The 17134-nt window shown below is 45.7% G+C and overlaps 1 protein-coding gene across 1 annotated transcript in view; it reads left to right on the forward strand.

Moving 5' to 3' along the window:
• The first annotated feature begins 734 nt into the window (after nt 1–734).
• Nucleotides 735–17134, forward strand: part of DDAH1 (dimethylarginine dimethylaminohydrolase 1) — a 241853-nt gene continuing 225453 nt past the window's right edge. Inside the window, exons 1-2 of the mRNA XM_040360560.1 lie at nt 735–952; nt 1670–1847. The gene's annotated coding sequence lies outside the window, so the exon portion shown is untranslated. The remainder of the gene's footprint in view (nt 953–1669; nt 1848–17134) is intronic.

The following is a 17134-nucleotide window of genomic DNA, read 5'->3' on the forward strand; positions in this document are numbered from 1 at the left end:
TCCTAGTGGCGGTGTATTCTCCATGGTGGAAGAACGTGGCATTAAATAACCAGCCAGTAAAAGAATGCAAAACTTTTCTTGTGGAACTTGTCTATACTTTCAGCTCTGTGTTGACTTTGGTATTAATGCTAAATCCCTGTGTATGTAGCCAGTATAATGCAGACAGTCTTGTCTCATTAGGCTGTTGTGCCTGTGAAATTGACCCAGAATATGTCAGTGTTTCCTTGCTCAGTTAGCATCATTTGGGGTACAATGGCTTTTTCAGTCTGCAGTGACGGGTGATGGTGGGGGGGGGGGTGTATTAGTGAGCCAGGCTGCAGAGAGTCTGCACTGAATATTTCCAGATGTGGAATCACATCCAGACGTTAGGAAATTTCCATATTTGGAAGAGCTGGAGTTTTGCGTTTTTTACATTTTTCTGCCTCTGTTATCCAACCACAAAACATTCTTGACAGTTTTAGATGCTGTTAAATATAGACTCGCCTAGTGTTCCAGGAGCAGGAAATTCAGTGGAATGCCACATTATTCACGCAATGTGTCTATCATGATAGGCTCAAAAATAGACTTTTAACCATCCAATTGGCCTTCTGGGCTGTTCAGATCTGAAAAAGGCATAAGGATCCAGACTGCCTCCCCCCCTCCCCCCCCCTTTTTTTTTTCTTAGCCTGAAATAAGTCACATACCACAGATATCTTGCTCCCATCAGATTGCTTGCAAATTTGGGTTTCATCACCGTTTCAGCATAGTAGACAAGATTTGTTTGCCTGGCCAGCTACATATTAACCAAAACCTCCACCCAGAATCCACCCAGAGAGAACGCAGTGATTTTTTTTAACCTGTTGCAGGGGAAGAATAGCAGTGTAGTGCTTACTACCCACATCATGTCAAGCAGGGGTCTAGTGACACGCACCAGCATCTGCTGTCCTCCAGGAACGTGACTATTGGACAAGAGGTAAGTCATTCTTCCTTGTGTAAGCCACCTTGCCTTACCTACTGCCTCTTGCTTGCCCACTAAATTGACAGCCAACCTCTTTCCCTGTGCACTAAGCTGTCAGGCTCATTCCCTTGCCTATCTTGCGTACGCCTTGCCCTTCCTACTCCAACTTATTACCCCTACCCCCTTGCATACCAAATACCCACTCTACAACAATCTTCTACCCTTGCACATACAGCTCCTGCCCACTCTTCTTCAACCCTCTGCCAACTTTCCAATAATATTCTACCCCCTACCCACTTATTACCCCTACCCCCTTGCATACCAAATGCCCACTCTACAACAATCTTCTACCCTTGCACATACAGCTCCTGCCCACGCTTCTTCAACCCTCTGCCAACTTTCCAATAATCTTCTACCCCTACCCACGTTACCACTGCTTCCTACCTATCGCCCTCCTATTCCTATCCACTTTACTGCAATATATTACCTCTGCCCACCCTACCGCAGTCATCTCCCCCTGCTTTGCTTTTTTTTCTCTCCTACTGTGATCTATAGCTCGTTTATGCTGCAGTCTCCTGTATGCAATCTTTTTTTTCGCCCTACTGTTCTTTCGAGTCCCCCTGTCCTTAGTCTGTTATAAGTAGGGGCAGCTGAACTGCATGTGAACCATGCAATCTTCGCCCATTGTCTATGAAAGTCATACATTATAATGAAATCTCTCTCCCCTGACAGGTAAGCTTACACTGAGGATCTCTGTGTAGAATCTGCTCCAGGCAATGTGTAGCTTGTGGAATGGAGAGAGAACTTGACCTTTGTTGTAGAGTGAGGAATTCAGCCTAATATCAGACACCTAGGTGTGAAAGAATGTGAAAGTCACCTGGGTGCTGCACTGTGACCTACCGTGCTCCAGGTAAGTGAACATGTGGCAAGTGGGGGGGGGGGTCATACTACAGCTACTCTCTAGCTCATGTGTGACCACCAGTTTTGTTATGTGTTTATACTCAAGGGTCGAGGGAGGTTGGGAGCGTGGGCTTAGCGGATGTCAATTACATTACACTGTGGGGTCTTGTGAACTGTATTCCCCAGCTGGGGACTGATGCTGGAAGGGGATTCCTCCCCCACTTTCCTTTCTGGTATTTTATAAGGGGGGGGGGAGTTCCCATGTCAGAGGAAAAAAATATTTAACCTCTTGTGTCTCCGTTACGTATGCTAAGTCATGTATGCTAATTTAAACACTAACCCTTTCATATTCAAACTCGTATTAGATTGGCAATTTCACGGACATTATTTTCTGAAATGACTTCCCTCCTGGAGAACATTATAGGTCATTTACAATGGAAAAAAAAATCCTATAAATGAAAAAGATAGTAAAATAGTCATCATAACTGTGTATTTAACAGTCTGTACAGGATTGAAATGAAGACTTGGATATCTTAGGCCTCGTACACACGACCGAGTTTCTCGGCAAAAACCAGCAAGAAACTTGCTGGGAGATATTTTTTTGCCGAGGAAACCGGTCGTGTGTACATTTTCGTCGAAGAAACTGTCGAGAAACTCGACGAGCCAAAAAGAAAGCATGTTCTCTATTTCCTTGAAGGGAATGGAGAAAATTGGCTTGTTGAGTTTTTCGACGGCTTCACAAGGAACTCGACGAGCAAAACGATGTGTTTCGCCCGTCGAGTTTCTCGGTCGTGTGTACGAGGCCTTACTCTGCAGACTGTTGTCCTTGGATAGCAGCTACTCTATGTTAGGCACCAGAATAATGGACTTTTTTGGAAGAGTAGATTAACCAGTTGATTACTGGTAAATGTGCCTAAAACTGAAGTACCACCATCATTTAAACAACTATCCCCCTAACACCCAGGCCGATCATTTGTGTCTAGTGACCAGGCCACAGAAATCGGTGGTATCTCAGATGGCATCTTTTGCCATATGTAGTTGGATTAATGTTATTATTACCCCAGTTGTATATCTAGTAGTAGTTACCGTAGTTACATTCAACTAGACTTGTGTAATGTTAAAGATATTTCGTAGCTTGTCCTAGCCACTTTTTCACTTCTAATGTGTCAGAAAATACAATAGCAATCATATTCAAACAGGTATCACCAACACCTTGGCGCATTAACCATAGAAAGGTGTACAAAGATGTTGGTTTCTAAGGGGAGGATGGAAGGTGTGAAAATTGTTGAACTACAGTGTTCTAGTTACATAATTCCAGGGCCGGCCCTACCATGGGACCCGATGGTACCATTGTACCAGGCAGCACTTTCAGGGGGGCAGCAAATTTCCTGCCAGCACGCCTTCTTATTCTGCCAGCTCCACTCTCCACTCCACTGTGGGGCTAATTGCCGCCCGACCGCTCCTCCCGTTCCGCTCTCCGCTCCACTGTGGGGTTAATTGCATGAATAGAGCCATAACAGGTCCTTTTTATACTCCTATATACATGTATAGAGCCATGATAGGTCCACTTTAGTTATCATGATATAAAATAATGGATGTGGGGGCATTTTGGTGAACGTAATTTTTTTTTTGGGGGGGGCAGCATTTTATTCTTGGTACCAGGCAGCACAATGTCTTGGGCCGGCACTGCATAATTCCAATCCTTGGTGTCAGGAAAATACATACTGTAAGTGTTAATCCTTCGGGTTACATGGATGAAGGTGAAATGTTGTCAAACACGAGGTAGAAAGGATACTATATATAGAAGACAGATGTTGTCAAAGGCCCCTACCTTCTTCATTAATGGTTATTCCAGTTTGACGTAGGTGACCTCTTACATACTTCTTGAACTGGCTTGGACAAGCTACAAAACATCTTCGACATTACAGGACAAGTCCAGTTGAAGGTTACTAACCACTGCCGGATAAAACTTGACTTGGATAAATAAAAACCTTCATGGACACCCCATTTAAAACAGAATTTTTTTGGAGCTTTGTTATTTTAGCACTGGACAGTCTTCATTCTTTCAACTAGCTTCTTTGACTTGCAAGGTCATGTTATGCTAGAGCAGGAATCTCCAATCTTTCTAAACAAAGGGCCAGTTTATTATTCTTTAGACTTTATGGGGGGCCAGACTGTGGTCAGTGGGAGTACAAAATGCCCCAGCGTCATTGGTATTAGTGGGAGGAATAGTGCCCCATTTTTGGGTTCAATGGCAGAATTAATGCTCCATCATTCATTGTTGTCAATGTGAGGAATTGTGCCCCAAGGGTCTGATAAAGGCAGGCAAAGGGCCGCAGTTTGGTGACCACTGTGCTAGAGTATAACAATCAATCAGAAATCATTCTTTGTAGTTTCCCTGTGATAAACCAAGGAAAGGTGGCATGATTATTACTATGTTTACATTGTCATTATTAATACGTGTGATTACTGTTTTATTAAGGCAGTTAAAAAATGATTTGCTAACCAGCAGCAGCAAAAGCCCCCAGACCATATTTTACCAGCCTTGTGTTTATTATCACTAGTCTCTTACAGGCAGAAATCAATGTTTTGCATCGCTTAAAGGAAACCTGTATTCAGGAGGGATGGAGGCTGGCATTGTTTACCCCTGCCCTTTCTAAAAATGCATGGCTGTCATGCTGATCCTGTAGATTCTGTATTTTTGAGGTACAGGGCGGACGAAATCTAGAAGTTTTGATTTCATTATGAATTTTTTTTATTTACTTGCTTATATCAGATCATGCCTCAACCTATTGAAACGTAACGAGGAAAGAATAAAAACAAGGCAACTAGCAGAGGGCCAGCAGTGACAGCTTCTGTCATTACAGGTTTCCTCTAGGGTGTATTTCTGGGCAAAATAAGATAGATAGATAGATAGATAGATAGATAGATAGATAGATAGATAGATAGATAGATAGATAGACAGCTTCAGTACATCTCTGCAAGGCATGCACATTTCACCATTTTTGTCTCTTTAAAAATACTACAAGTACAGAAAAAAACTGATCCTAACAGAAATCCAGCGAGCTTCTGACTTTGGGCTCTTTCACACGGACGGACCGTATGTCCGCTTTTTCATCCATCCGTTTATTTACGGATGATAAAGGGACATACATTGATCCCTATGAGATTGCGGGTGTCAGCAGATGAACATCTCATCTGGGTCCACAATCCTCCGATTCTGCAGACAGAGGAAAACCCTATTTTCCCATCTGTCTACCGATAGGATCGGGTGAACACGGACAGACGGTCCGTGTTCATCCGAACCCCCCATAGGGGAGAGCGGAGATCCGACAGGGCGGTCCCTGCACAGTGTGTAGGGACCGCCCTGTCATCCGCCGGCTCAGCGGGGATATACAGAGCGATGTTCACGGGGTGGATCATCACGGATCCGTCCTGTGTGAAAGAGCCCTTTCTGTAGTTAATTTACAATGCTGTCTCTGATGCACTGAAATCCCATGCAGTGTTGTCAGCCCTCTTCAGTTTTCTTTTGCTTGATCACAAAACACCTCCCCTTATGCTATGAAAATGTGGGGTGTTCTGTAGTCCAGCAGAGAAAACTCTGCAGAGCTGATAACATTGTTTGTTATTCCTGTGAGCCCAGGTTCACACTGGGTACGATTTTCTTCGATTTGAGATGCGATTTCACTTGTGAAATCGCATCTCAAATCGGCGGCAATTGTCGGCAATGACACTGTCCTAATCGGTGCGACGCCGCATCTGCGGTGCTGCGCTGATTTAAAAAAGTAGTTCCTGTACTACTTTTTGCGATTTAGGGCCGCGATTTACATAGACATCTGTGCAGAAACCTGCACAGATGTCTCTTAAATCGTGGCCGAAATCGGGACTGCCAGCGGGAGTGAAATCGTGCGAGTTCAGCTGAACTCGCACGGCTTCACGCCCGCAGCCCAGTGTGAACCAGGGCTGAAGCAGAGACAGCATCGTCTACTTATTACAGAAAGCTTACTGGTTTTATGGCAGGAGACAACAATGGTAAAATAATCATGTTTTCCAGAGATCTAATATATATACAGTACATATATATCTATCTATATATATATATATATATATATATATATATATATATATATAGATAGATAGATAGATATATATATATAGATATATCTATATATACACTTTTGCCTACTCATACACTTTCTTTATTCAAGTCCGCCTATATATCTATATATAGATATATATATACACTTTTTTTCCTACTCATACACTTTCATGATTCACAGTTGCAGCAAGCAATCAACATTTCCGGTGGTGATTACAACTGGATGTGTAGGAGGAGTTAGTGACCCAGAATCTGCCAGGATGGGTATTATTGTTACTTATTGCTCTAAGGGTTGTTGCTATTTGGGTAAAGGTCCTTGATGTGAGTAGCTGAACCAACCCATGTCTACCGGTACTATTAGACAGATGGGTGATTTTTTTATTGCATTGAAAACACCCCAGCTGCATCAGATGACGTCACTGAAATTCCTGCTGATGATTCTGTTTTGCCATAGGAATGTGGAAGAGAAAGAGATCAACTTCCAAAAATGCTGCATTCTTTGTTAGTACAAAAGACTGACTCATGCTTCTTCTTATTAATGAATGCAGGTACAGATAAATTACTCATAAAGAATTTATTTGATTTGTAATCAGTAAATATAACCTAATCATAGTTTATCGGCTTTCTCTGGATCAACTGTGGGTATAGAATTGGGTATATGGGACTGTATGATATTATTATTATTATTTTTTTTATGGTTGAACTGGATGGACTTGTGTCTTTTTTCAACCTGACTTACTATGTAACTATTATAAAAGTACTAATTAAAGTGGAGTTCCACCCAAAAGTGGAACTTCCGCTCATCGGATCCCCCCCCCCCTTCCGGTGCCACAATTGGCACTTTCGGGGGGAGGGGGGACAGGATACCTTTCCCACTTCCGGGTGTCCAGGTCGCGACCCGCGCACCCCTTCCTTTTTAAGACCCATCCTGTCATTTTCATGGGATGACCACAGAGGGACGCAGTGGGATGAGGACAGGGGGACAGGGTGGGATGAGGACAGGGGGACAGGGTGGGATGAGCACAGGGGGACAGGGTGGGATGAGGACAGGGGGACAGGGTGGGATGAGGACAGGGGGACAGGATGGGATGAGCACATGGGGACAGGATGGGATGAGCACAGGGGGACAGTGGGATGAGGACAGGGGGACAGGATGGGATGAGCACAGGGGGACAGGGTGGGATGAGCACAGGGTGGGATGAGCACAGGGGGGCAGAGCATCTTTTAATTTGGGGGGAGAGGGTGGTATGGGGATATGTGCTGGGGAGTGATTTGAGATTGAAGAAGATATGTGAAGAAGATATGTGCTAGTGGGGGGGGGGAATCAAACTCCCCACTAGCACATATCATCTTCCCTCTCAAATCACTCCCCAGTACATATCCCCATACCACCCTCTCCTCTCCCATCACTTCATTCGATCACCTTGTATCTGCCTGCCCCCCCCTCCTTCCCTCCTGGTTACTGTGTCCTCTCTCTCTTTCACTGAAGTTGTCCCACATACCAGCAGCATGGCTCTCTCAGTGCCCGAGTGCCCGAATGGTCAGTCCGCCCCTGCAGACTATGGACTTCAAAGTGTTTAAATGCTCTTAACAAGCAGTAAAATACGTTCTGTTCCTACTAGTTAGAGCTAGAAATTGGTAATTGTGTTGCATTAGAATGCAAAAACACAAGTGTTTACAACCCCTTCAAACCCTTCCTAGTTTCGGCACGCTCACGTTTGCCATGGTGTACAATCAAAGGCTGCTTTTCTTTTTTTTTTGTACGGTAGCCATGTGCCTTTTATTGGTTTGTTGGTGTAGCATTTGGTTTGAGTTGCAGGATCACTCTTTTGGGACACTCACTAGCACCCAAATAATTCATCCTCTGCTGGTCTCTTTCCATTTATGGACAGTTTACATTAAACCCAATGTATGTATTTATCTGTTCATCCGACCGAAACAGAGATTCTATGGGTCATCTCTCTGAGCACCATGTCTAATAAGCTTCAAAGCCTTTTTCCAAATGTGTTTACAAGGTAGGTTGCCAGCTTATTTCTCAACCTGCCCCATATGCTTGGCCTGGGACTGTCATGCATATGTATTATGTAATAACATATGTATTATCACATATCATTTGTGCACACATGCTAGAGCCAATTTAGACAGGAGCATGTCTTTGCAGTATGGGAGGAAATCCAGTCGAGCACAAGTAGGTAGATTCAGGTACCTGGGTGCAAACTTGCGGTGGCGTAGCTTAGCGTGTTTAGGCTACGCCGCCGTAAGTTAGCTAGGCAAGTTCATGATTCTCAATGTACTTGCCTGCTAATATACGGTGGCGTAGCCTAAAGCGGGCGGGCGTAAGGGCGCCGAATTCAAATGTCTTTGAGGGGGGCGTGTTTTATGGTAATGAGGCTTGACCTCACGTTTTTGAAGTTTTTTTTTACTGCGCATGCGCCGGGCGACTACATTTCCCAGTGTGCATTGCGGCTAAGTACGCCGCACGGGTCTATTGATTTCGACGTGGACGTAAACGACGTAAATCCCGATTCGCGGACGACTTACGCAAACAACGTAAAAAATTTGAATCTCACGGCGGGAACGGCGGCCATACTTTAACATTGTTATTCCACCTAATAGATGGAATAACTTTAGGCCTGCTAATGCCTTACGGAAACGGCGTAAATCGACTGCGGCGGCCGGGCGTATGTTCTTGAATCGGCGTATCAACTCATTTACATATTCTACGCCGACCGCAATGGAAGCGATACCTAGCGGCCATCCAAAATATTGCAATCTAAGATAGGACGGCGCAAGCCGTCCTATCTTAGATATGTTAAAGCGTATCTCTGTTTGAGCATAAGCTTAAACATAAGTCGGCGTAGATTCTGAGTTAGGTCGACTTATCTACTGATAAGTCGGCCTAACTCTACCTGAATCTACCTAAAGGAGAACATTCAAAGTTATTGCAGATATTGTCCGGACTGAGGTTCGAACCGAGGATCCTAGTACTTCAGGCCACTGTGCTGCCCCATAATACCCAATAAAACTGTTATATAACTAACACAGGCCCCTTTCACATGGGGGCCTCCACTTAGCGGAATCCGCTTGCTCAGCGGGAAAACTCTCTGCTGATCCCTGCTGAGCAGGCGGATGACAGGTCTGTGTCCGCTTGTCTATGCAGAGCAGACATGGACACAGTCCCGCTCTCCTCTATGGGGCATTCGGATGGAAACGGACCACCTGTCCGTTCCATCCGATCCATCGGACGGATGAGGATTAGGACCACCATCCCTCTGTATTTGCCGGACAGGATCGAATTTGATGGCGGAGGGTGTCAGCAGATATGTGTCCGCTGAGATTCACTGCCCCATAGTCCATAGGCCATAAGTCTGAATAAAAGTGACAGACAGAAGCATGATCTGCGTTGCCAGCAGCAACCAGTTGCTCTTTCTTACCATTAGCCCTCGTTCACATCGAGGCGAGTCGAGACGCGATTTGACAAATTGCATGCCAAATTGAAGCCTATTGCCGGTGACTTGTCGTTAAGGTTCCCCTATCAAGCTGGTTCCTGTAAGGACTGCGCAGGCGCAATCCTTGCCGACAGAAATCTCAGGCTCATTCTTTAACATCCCCGTGAATTGGAGGATGTTAAAAAAAGAGCCAGGAGGCTGAGCGAGCGGAGCGAGCCCTCCGAGCGAAGCGAGGACGTGAGGCCGACTGGCCACTTTCCTCAAATTCCACGTCGCCCTGGATGCCGGCCGAGGTTCGGAGATTTCCATCGGCAAGGATTGCACCTGCGCAGTCCTTAAAGGAACCAGCTCATTAGCCGGAACCAGATCGTCAGATCACCGGCAACGGCACTGTCCGAATCGGTGCAACGTCGACTTTGAGGCGCTGCACGATTCCCAAAAGTAGTTCCATGCCTTACTTTTGGCGACTTAGGAAGCTATTTCAATAGACATCTGTGCATGAATCCGCAATCTCTCAAATCGCCCCCGAAGTCGGAATGAAACGCCCGTTTGAAATCGGCCCGATTTCAAACCTGCATTCAGTGTGAACCTAGGCTAAGTGCTTGTTAATCAGATCACAGCCAACAGTGTGGGCTTAATTTAGTGGAGAGTGCAACATCTGGTGCAGCATTCTAACTTCAGCTTGTTCAATTAAACTTTGACAAAAGAAACCTGGAAGCTGATTGGTTACTATGCTCAGCTGTACCAGATTTTGCACTTCCAGTTTTAGTAAATTAACCCCACGGTTTCTTAGCAAGACAAGGCAGGGATGGGCAGTTAGGCATTATTTAACCACTTGATCCCCACAAGGTTTTACCCCCTTCGTGACTATTATAACTGGCAATTGCTCGGTCATGCTCAAATTTAATTTAGATATTTTGTTTTTCACACAAATAGAGCTTTCTTTTGGTGGTGCTCACCACAGGGTTTTCTATTTTTTATCAAGTAAATGTAGCGATGTGGACTACAGTCATAACATGGTACAATTCCCCATCATTCTTTACCTATAGACATATGCCTCAAAGTTTCCTTTGCGTGATAAGACATCTGCACCACACATCCCAAGGATCCTTGCTACAACCTGAAGAGACTCCTGGGAGGAACTATAAATAGGTCCGAAGATCCACGGCGTGCTCTCTTCTTCCTTGGCCTTGCTGTGCGCACATCTCCCCGTGCGGGAGGGGAGAGGCTGTGGCCTACCATGCCTTGAATGAATAATTCCAACCCGGCTCCAGACGGCCTAAGCCTGCCTGCTGTCCATCAGATATCCACGCGACACCTACCCAGCAGATCTACACTACGGTCGCCTGCATCGATCAGCCGCGGGTCATCGCCGGTCGTTGCTGATGGATGTCTCTTACAGGATCGCTGTCTGTAAGGTGTAAGCTGGTCTGGTCGTTGGTGAGAGGGCAATTGCCCGTCCTTTGCAACCCCTTTTTGCTACTAAACCTGAACACTATGTACAGACACATTCACCTTGGAAACACTTTATTGTGTTTGGAACACTGTACATAGACACCTTTACTTAAAACCACTTCAAGGAGTATCACTAGCTTGTTAAAGTCCCTTGGCTATTACCGCACCACTGTGCCTTATTGGATACAATCTATGAGCTCCAACTGCCGATGAAGACTGTCTGCAAGGTGTAAGCCGATCTGTTCGTTGGTGAAAGGGCAATTGCCCATCCTTTGCAACCCTTCTTTACTACTTTACCTGAACACTATGTACAGACACCTTTACCTTGGAAACACTGTATTGTCTTTGGAACACTGTACATAGACACCTTTACTTAAAACCACTTCAAGGAGTATCACTAGCTTGTTAAAGTCCCTTGGCTATTACCGCACCACTGTGCCTTATTGGATACAATCTATGAGCTCCAACTGCCGATGAAGACTGTCTGCAAGGTGTAAGCCGATCTGGTCGTTGGTGAGAGGGCAATTGCCCATCCTTTGCAACCCTTCTTTGCTACTTTACCTGAACACTATGTACAGACACCTTTACCTTGGAAACACTGTATTGCGTTTGGAACACTGTACATAGACACCTTTACTTAAAAGCACTTCAAGGAGTATCACTAGCTTGTTAAAGCCCCTTGGCTATTACTGCACCACTATGCCTTATTGGATACAATCTATGAGCTACAACTGCCGGTGAAGACTATCAGGCCTACATCTTGGACACTGCTGTTATTACCATATAAAGGGCCCTACTCTATCCCCTATTTTGCCTGATCTCTCATTAGTTAATAAAGGTTAAATAGACCGGCCTGGGTTTCTCCTTTAGCGTGAGACTGCCTGTCCTAGATAGCTCACCTTTTACTGCCTTTACTGGTTATGCATTCAAGTGGCAATTCATTGTACATATGTGTAAATTGTGTTTTTGTGCTGTTGTACTGTGTTAAAGCGGGAGTTCACCCGAATTTTTTTTTAACATTAGATTCATGCTCATTTTGTCTAGGGGAATCGGCTAGTTTTTTTAAAAACGAAGCAGTACTTACCGTTTTAGAGAGCGATCTTCTCCGCCGCTTCCGGGTATGGTCTTCGGGACTGTGAGTTCCTATTTGATTGACAGTCTTCCGAAAGGCTTCCGACGGTCGCATCTATCGCGTCACGAGTAGCCGAAAGAAGCCGAACGTCGGTGCGGCTCTACACTGCGCCTGCGCCCGACGTTCGGCTACTTTCGGAAAATCGTGACGCTTTGATTGACAGTCGGAAGCCTGTCGGAAGACTGTCAATCAAATAGGAACGCCCAGTCCCGCAGCCCATACCCGGAAGCGGCGGAGAAGATCGCTCTCTAAAACGGTAAGTACTGCTTTGTTTTTTAAAAAAATTGCCGATTCCCCTAGACAAAATGAGCATCAATCTAATGTTAAAAATTTACATTTCCAGGTGAACCTCCACTTTAAGCTGCCTTTTAGGTGAGTCTGGGCTGTTATCCAGCACTTGGCTGACCAATTCTCCTTTTCCTGTGTATCAATACCACATCACTTACTCCAGTAAACGTGTATATACTATAAACATTTTTGACTTGTGTGACGTGTCAATTTAAAGATGTTGTGAAAGATGTCTGAACCCAGAGTGTCAGGTGGGTTGGAATGTTCACAGGGTCATGGTGATGCAGAAGAAAAGGTAAATCCAAGTAGCCGTGCTACATAAACAAAAGAAAAGAAAGAACATTTTGAGAAAAAAATATATTTTCTATTTTCAGTTATAAAACATATCCATTAAAATCAAATTTCTTCATACATTTAGGCCAAAATGTATTCTGCTACATGTTTTTGGTAAAATCCAAACTGTGTTTTTGGGAACACTATACTATTGGGGATGCTAGTATAGTTCTGATTGTGATCAAGATACTGATCTGTACATACACTAAGCTAGTAATGGCAGTGATAAGCGACTTATAGGGGGTTATTTACGAAAGGCAAATCCACTTTGCACTACAAGTGCAAACTACAAGTGCAAAGTGCACTTGAAATTGCACTGAAAGTGCAGTCGCTGTAGATCCGAGGGGGACATGAAAGGAGAATAAAAAACAGCATTTTAGCTTGCACATGATTGGATAATAAAATCAGCAGAGCTTCCCCTCATTTCAGATCTACCCCTCAGATTTACAGCAACTGCACTTCCAAGTGCACTTTTAGTGCAATTTCAAGTGCACTTTGTACTTGTAGTTTGCACTTGTTGTGCAAAGTGGATTTGCCTTTCGTACATAACCCCCATTGTGTGACTAATAGGGTGGCGGTCAATCTGGGACTAACTGACATTGACTGGGAGGGACACTAATACAGTGATCAGTGAAAATACTGTATTCTGTACACTGTACTAATGACACTGGCTGGGAAGAGTTAACATCAAGGGGCTATGAAGGGGTTAACTGTGTGCATAACACGTATAGTATGTGTAATGTGTGCTGCTTTTAGAGCTCAGAGTCGATTTCAGGGAGAAAAAACAGCTAGATCGCTGTTTTGTGTACACAGAGGTCTGTGTGTTTGTGATTGGCCACAGTCGATCAGCAGGTTTCAGCCGACATCATCATCTGAAACCTGCTGACAAACTCACACAGGAAATAGCATGGGTCAGCGCGTGGGGCGGCGGTGAGCACATGCGCACCTGAAATCCAGGAAATTCACAGCACTGTACCTGTCTGCCTGGCTGTGCTGCCCGCTTTACAATCTATTGTGGGTGGGTGGTAAGTGGTTAAACTAGCGGTTGGGAGGAGCAGTAAAAACACACAGTTTTACCGCCTCCCAACCACTGTTCCTTTAGTTGTGAAGGCAGCAGAGTGGTGTGTATGTATTCCGTGGCCTTCATGTTTTATATTGCGACATGGAAAAAATGATCCCTGCTGTTGCGGTCAGCGACTGGGATCACCTGAATTGAGGTGCCCAGGGCCGCTGATAGGGGGAGACCACCAGCCCTCCTGTAGGGGGCCCCCGGCACACAGAGGGGCCTGAAGAGCAGGAGGAATCAGTGTGGTCGGGCGGAGGGGCAATTACAGAAAGATGTCCTGTCCTCTCTGCAGCAGATAAAAGACAGTTTCTCTCCCTCCCACCAGCTTTCAGCTGCTGAAGGGAGAGACATAGACACAGGGCATTGTTCCTGTAATTTTTTCCCCTACACCGATCCCCCTCCCTGTTCTTTTATAAAATGGCTCATTTACACTGGTTCTCTGTTGTTTGTGTCCACTAATAATGATTTTAGTGTATTTTTAGTGAAAATATTTTTTTTTAAACATGGGGGGACCCTGCCTGGTAGGCTGTATGGCAGGTGTGCCCACAAAGCCCTCTGATGTGGCCCACGACCTCCTGCATTAGGATGGAATAAAATAGAATACTGGGGTAGATTCAGGTACATTTGCCCATTTCTTACGGAGGCGCAGTGCACCGTTTTGCCGCTGCGCCTCCGTAAATTTCCTGCGCTACGCTTGATTCACGGAGCAGTAGCTCCGTAAATTGCGTGGGCGCTCCTGAAAAATGCCCGGCGTAAGAGCGCGCAATTTATATGATCCCGTAGGGGGCGTGGATCATTTAAATTAGGCGCGTTCCCGCGCCGAACATAGTGCGCATGCTCCATCTGGAAACTTTCCCGACGTGCATTGCGGTAAATGACGTGGCAAGGACGTCATTTGCTTCAAAGTGAACGTGAATGCCATCCAGCGCCATTCACGATTCACTTACGCAAACGACGGGTATACGACGGGTATACGTAGCCAGGGGCGGACTGACAACTCATGGGGCCCCCGGGCAATAGAAGATAATGGGGCCCCTCTGGCTTACAGATGGCCACCACGCCAGGAGGCAGTGCAGAGGCGGGGCAGCTAAAATCTTGGGATATTCACATTAAAAGCATGTCAGTTTCGGACATATCAGGGACAGATCTAAAAAAATAAAAGATTTTTACATACTGTCCCTGGTTTTACTGAGCCTGGCAACCCTGATGGGGGCCCCCTAGTGGCATGTGGCCCTCGGGCAGTGCCCGAGTGACTCAATGGTCAGTCCGCCCCTGTACGTAGCATTGGCTGCCCCTGCTAATAGCAGGGGCAGCCTGCCCCTAAACCGACGCAAAAACCGACGTACGCAAACGACGTAAACTGCGTACGCAGGGCTCGCGTAGGGTTGTGAATCTGCGTTAGTATGCAATTTGCATACTATACGCTGACCACTACGGGAACGCCCCCTAGCGGCCATCGTAAGAATGCAGCCTATGATATGACTGGCATAAGAGCCTTATGCTAGTCATATCTTAGGCTGCAGTCGGTGTAACGAGGTTCCTGAATCAGGAGCATTCGAAACGCCGGCGCAAGTAAGCAATTGCGCTGCGTAACTATGGTTACGCAGACGCAATTGCTACCTGAATCTACCCCACTGTTATTAAAAGGTATGTTTTTATTACTAAAATCACAGTGTATATATGGGCATATATGTTCTGCAGTGGTTACTGGGCTGCTTTCAAACTGATCCACAGGTACAGAGAAGGGCACCTGTGGGTTAGCTGCACAGAGCCATAGACTTCTGTTACCTGTGAGTTTGGTGTGCTGAGAGTAGTGTGGGCTCTATAGAGCCGAGTGCGGGGTTCAAAAAGGTTACAGCAGGTGAAGAAGAGGCAATATAATGCCTGAAGAGTGATCCAAATGCACATCGCTCTTCAGAGAGCAACACTAGATTGCCCCTCTTAGTAATATAATCAAAGCAATAGTATTTTATAGTTGCCACGGGTGACCGCCTTTGGATATAGTAATGTTCCCTATTACGGGAAGGCGAATGTGATTTCCGGCGCAGAGTTATGTAATTGGAAAACTGGAGTCATGATGTTAGCACAATGTACAGATTTGGGAACATATTGTTAAATCCTGTGTGAATTGGCCTTGATAGCTATGAGGTTAAGTGAAGAGGCCTGTTCCGTGATCACCCAATCAGCGGAAACATTCCATCCGTGACATCACCGCCCACCACCTAGAGTCCAGCTCTGATCCATATATGGTACGGCCCAGGCGTGCGTCATCGCTGGCCCTCCTGGGGAAGGTCAGGATAGCTTGCAGAATAGCTCATGTCTTATGTAGTGGAATCCCTCCAAGCTTGAAAGACCGGGGGCTGTGCTTTTTTGGTGTTTACCTCATTTTGGAATTGTAATGAGTTGGAAATAATTACATCATTCTTTTTCCATTTCAAGTAGAAAAAAAAAAAAAAAAAACACGCTGTTTCCCTCATGGCAGATCATTTTAGTATGTAAAATGCTTTATCATATATAGCATGATGCACGCCCATGGATACAATGAACCCCCTCAGCAGGGCTAAACATATAAAAATAAACACCTACACATTCGGTACATTGTGCTCTGTATAAAAAGGAATGCGTGTAATCAAAACAGGGCCTGCAGCTTAAAACATAGGGGTCCCAGTCCAAAAAAAAAAAAATGAAGTAAGGATTATGTAACTGTTTTTGTGATATTTGCGTATGGCCTTTAACAGTAAACTGGCAGCCGCCCTCTGCCATAGACTCATAATGAGTAGGCAAGTGAGTACAAGGAGTAATAGCTGGAGCCAACGCTGATTGTTTGAGGAATACGGAGGTTACCATGGTTTAAAGATTAATTCCACGTATGGATATTTTATCCGCTTGGTCCAGTTTGAATCATACCTGGCCGATGTCCCTGGAAGCCGAAAATCACTGATGTATGCAGGCAGGTGCAGTCTACTTTCTCCACTGCAGGTGGTGCTCAAACGCAACAGCATTGCAGTGGACAGGAAGTCAAGAGGAACATGGTTCCTCTATGGTTTCCAGGGTCACTGGGGAAGCTGATCTGATCAGATTCTGTGGCTCCGTGTGACTCTAGCTGCCATCTTGGGTCAGGCAGAGCCTATTTAACCACTTCCCGCCGGCCGTACGACTTTGTACGGCCGCAGGGTGGTTCTACTTCTCTGGGAGGCCGTCTTTATACGGCCTCCGCTCCTCCTGGCCACTGGGGGAGCCTGGCGGACATCGCGGCCGCCAGGCACACGCATCGGCATTCCAGTGATGCGCCGGGCGTGCGCGCCCGGCGCATCACTGGAATGCCGATGCGCGTGCCTGGCGGCCGCGATGTCCGCCAGGCTCTCGCGATCGGCGGTTACAGAGACAAGGCCGTGGATCTGTGTGTGTAAACACACAGATCCATGTCCTGTCAGGGAGAGAGGAGACCGATCTGTGTCTCTTGTACATAGGGACA

This window comes from Rana temporaria, chromosome 7 (assembly GCF_905171775.1).
Source record: "Rana temporaria chromosome 7, aRanTem1.1, whole genome shotgun sequence".
Taxonomy (NCBI): Eukaryota; Metazoa; Chordata; class Amphibia; order Anura; family Ranidae; genus Rana; species Rana temporaria.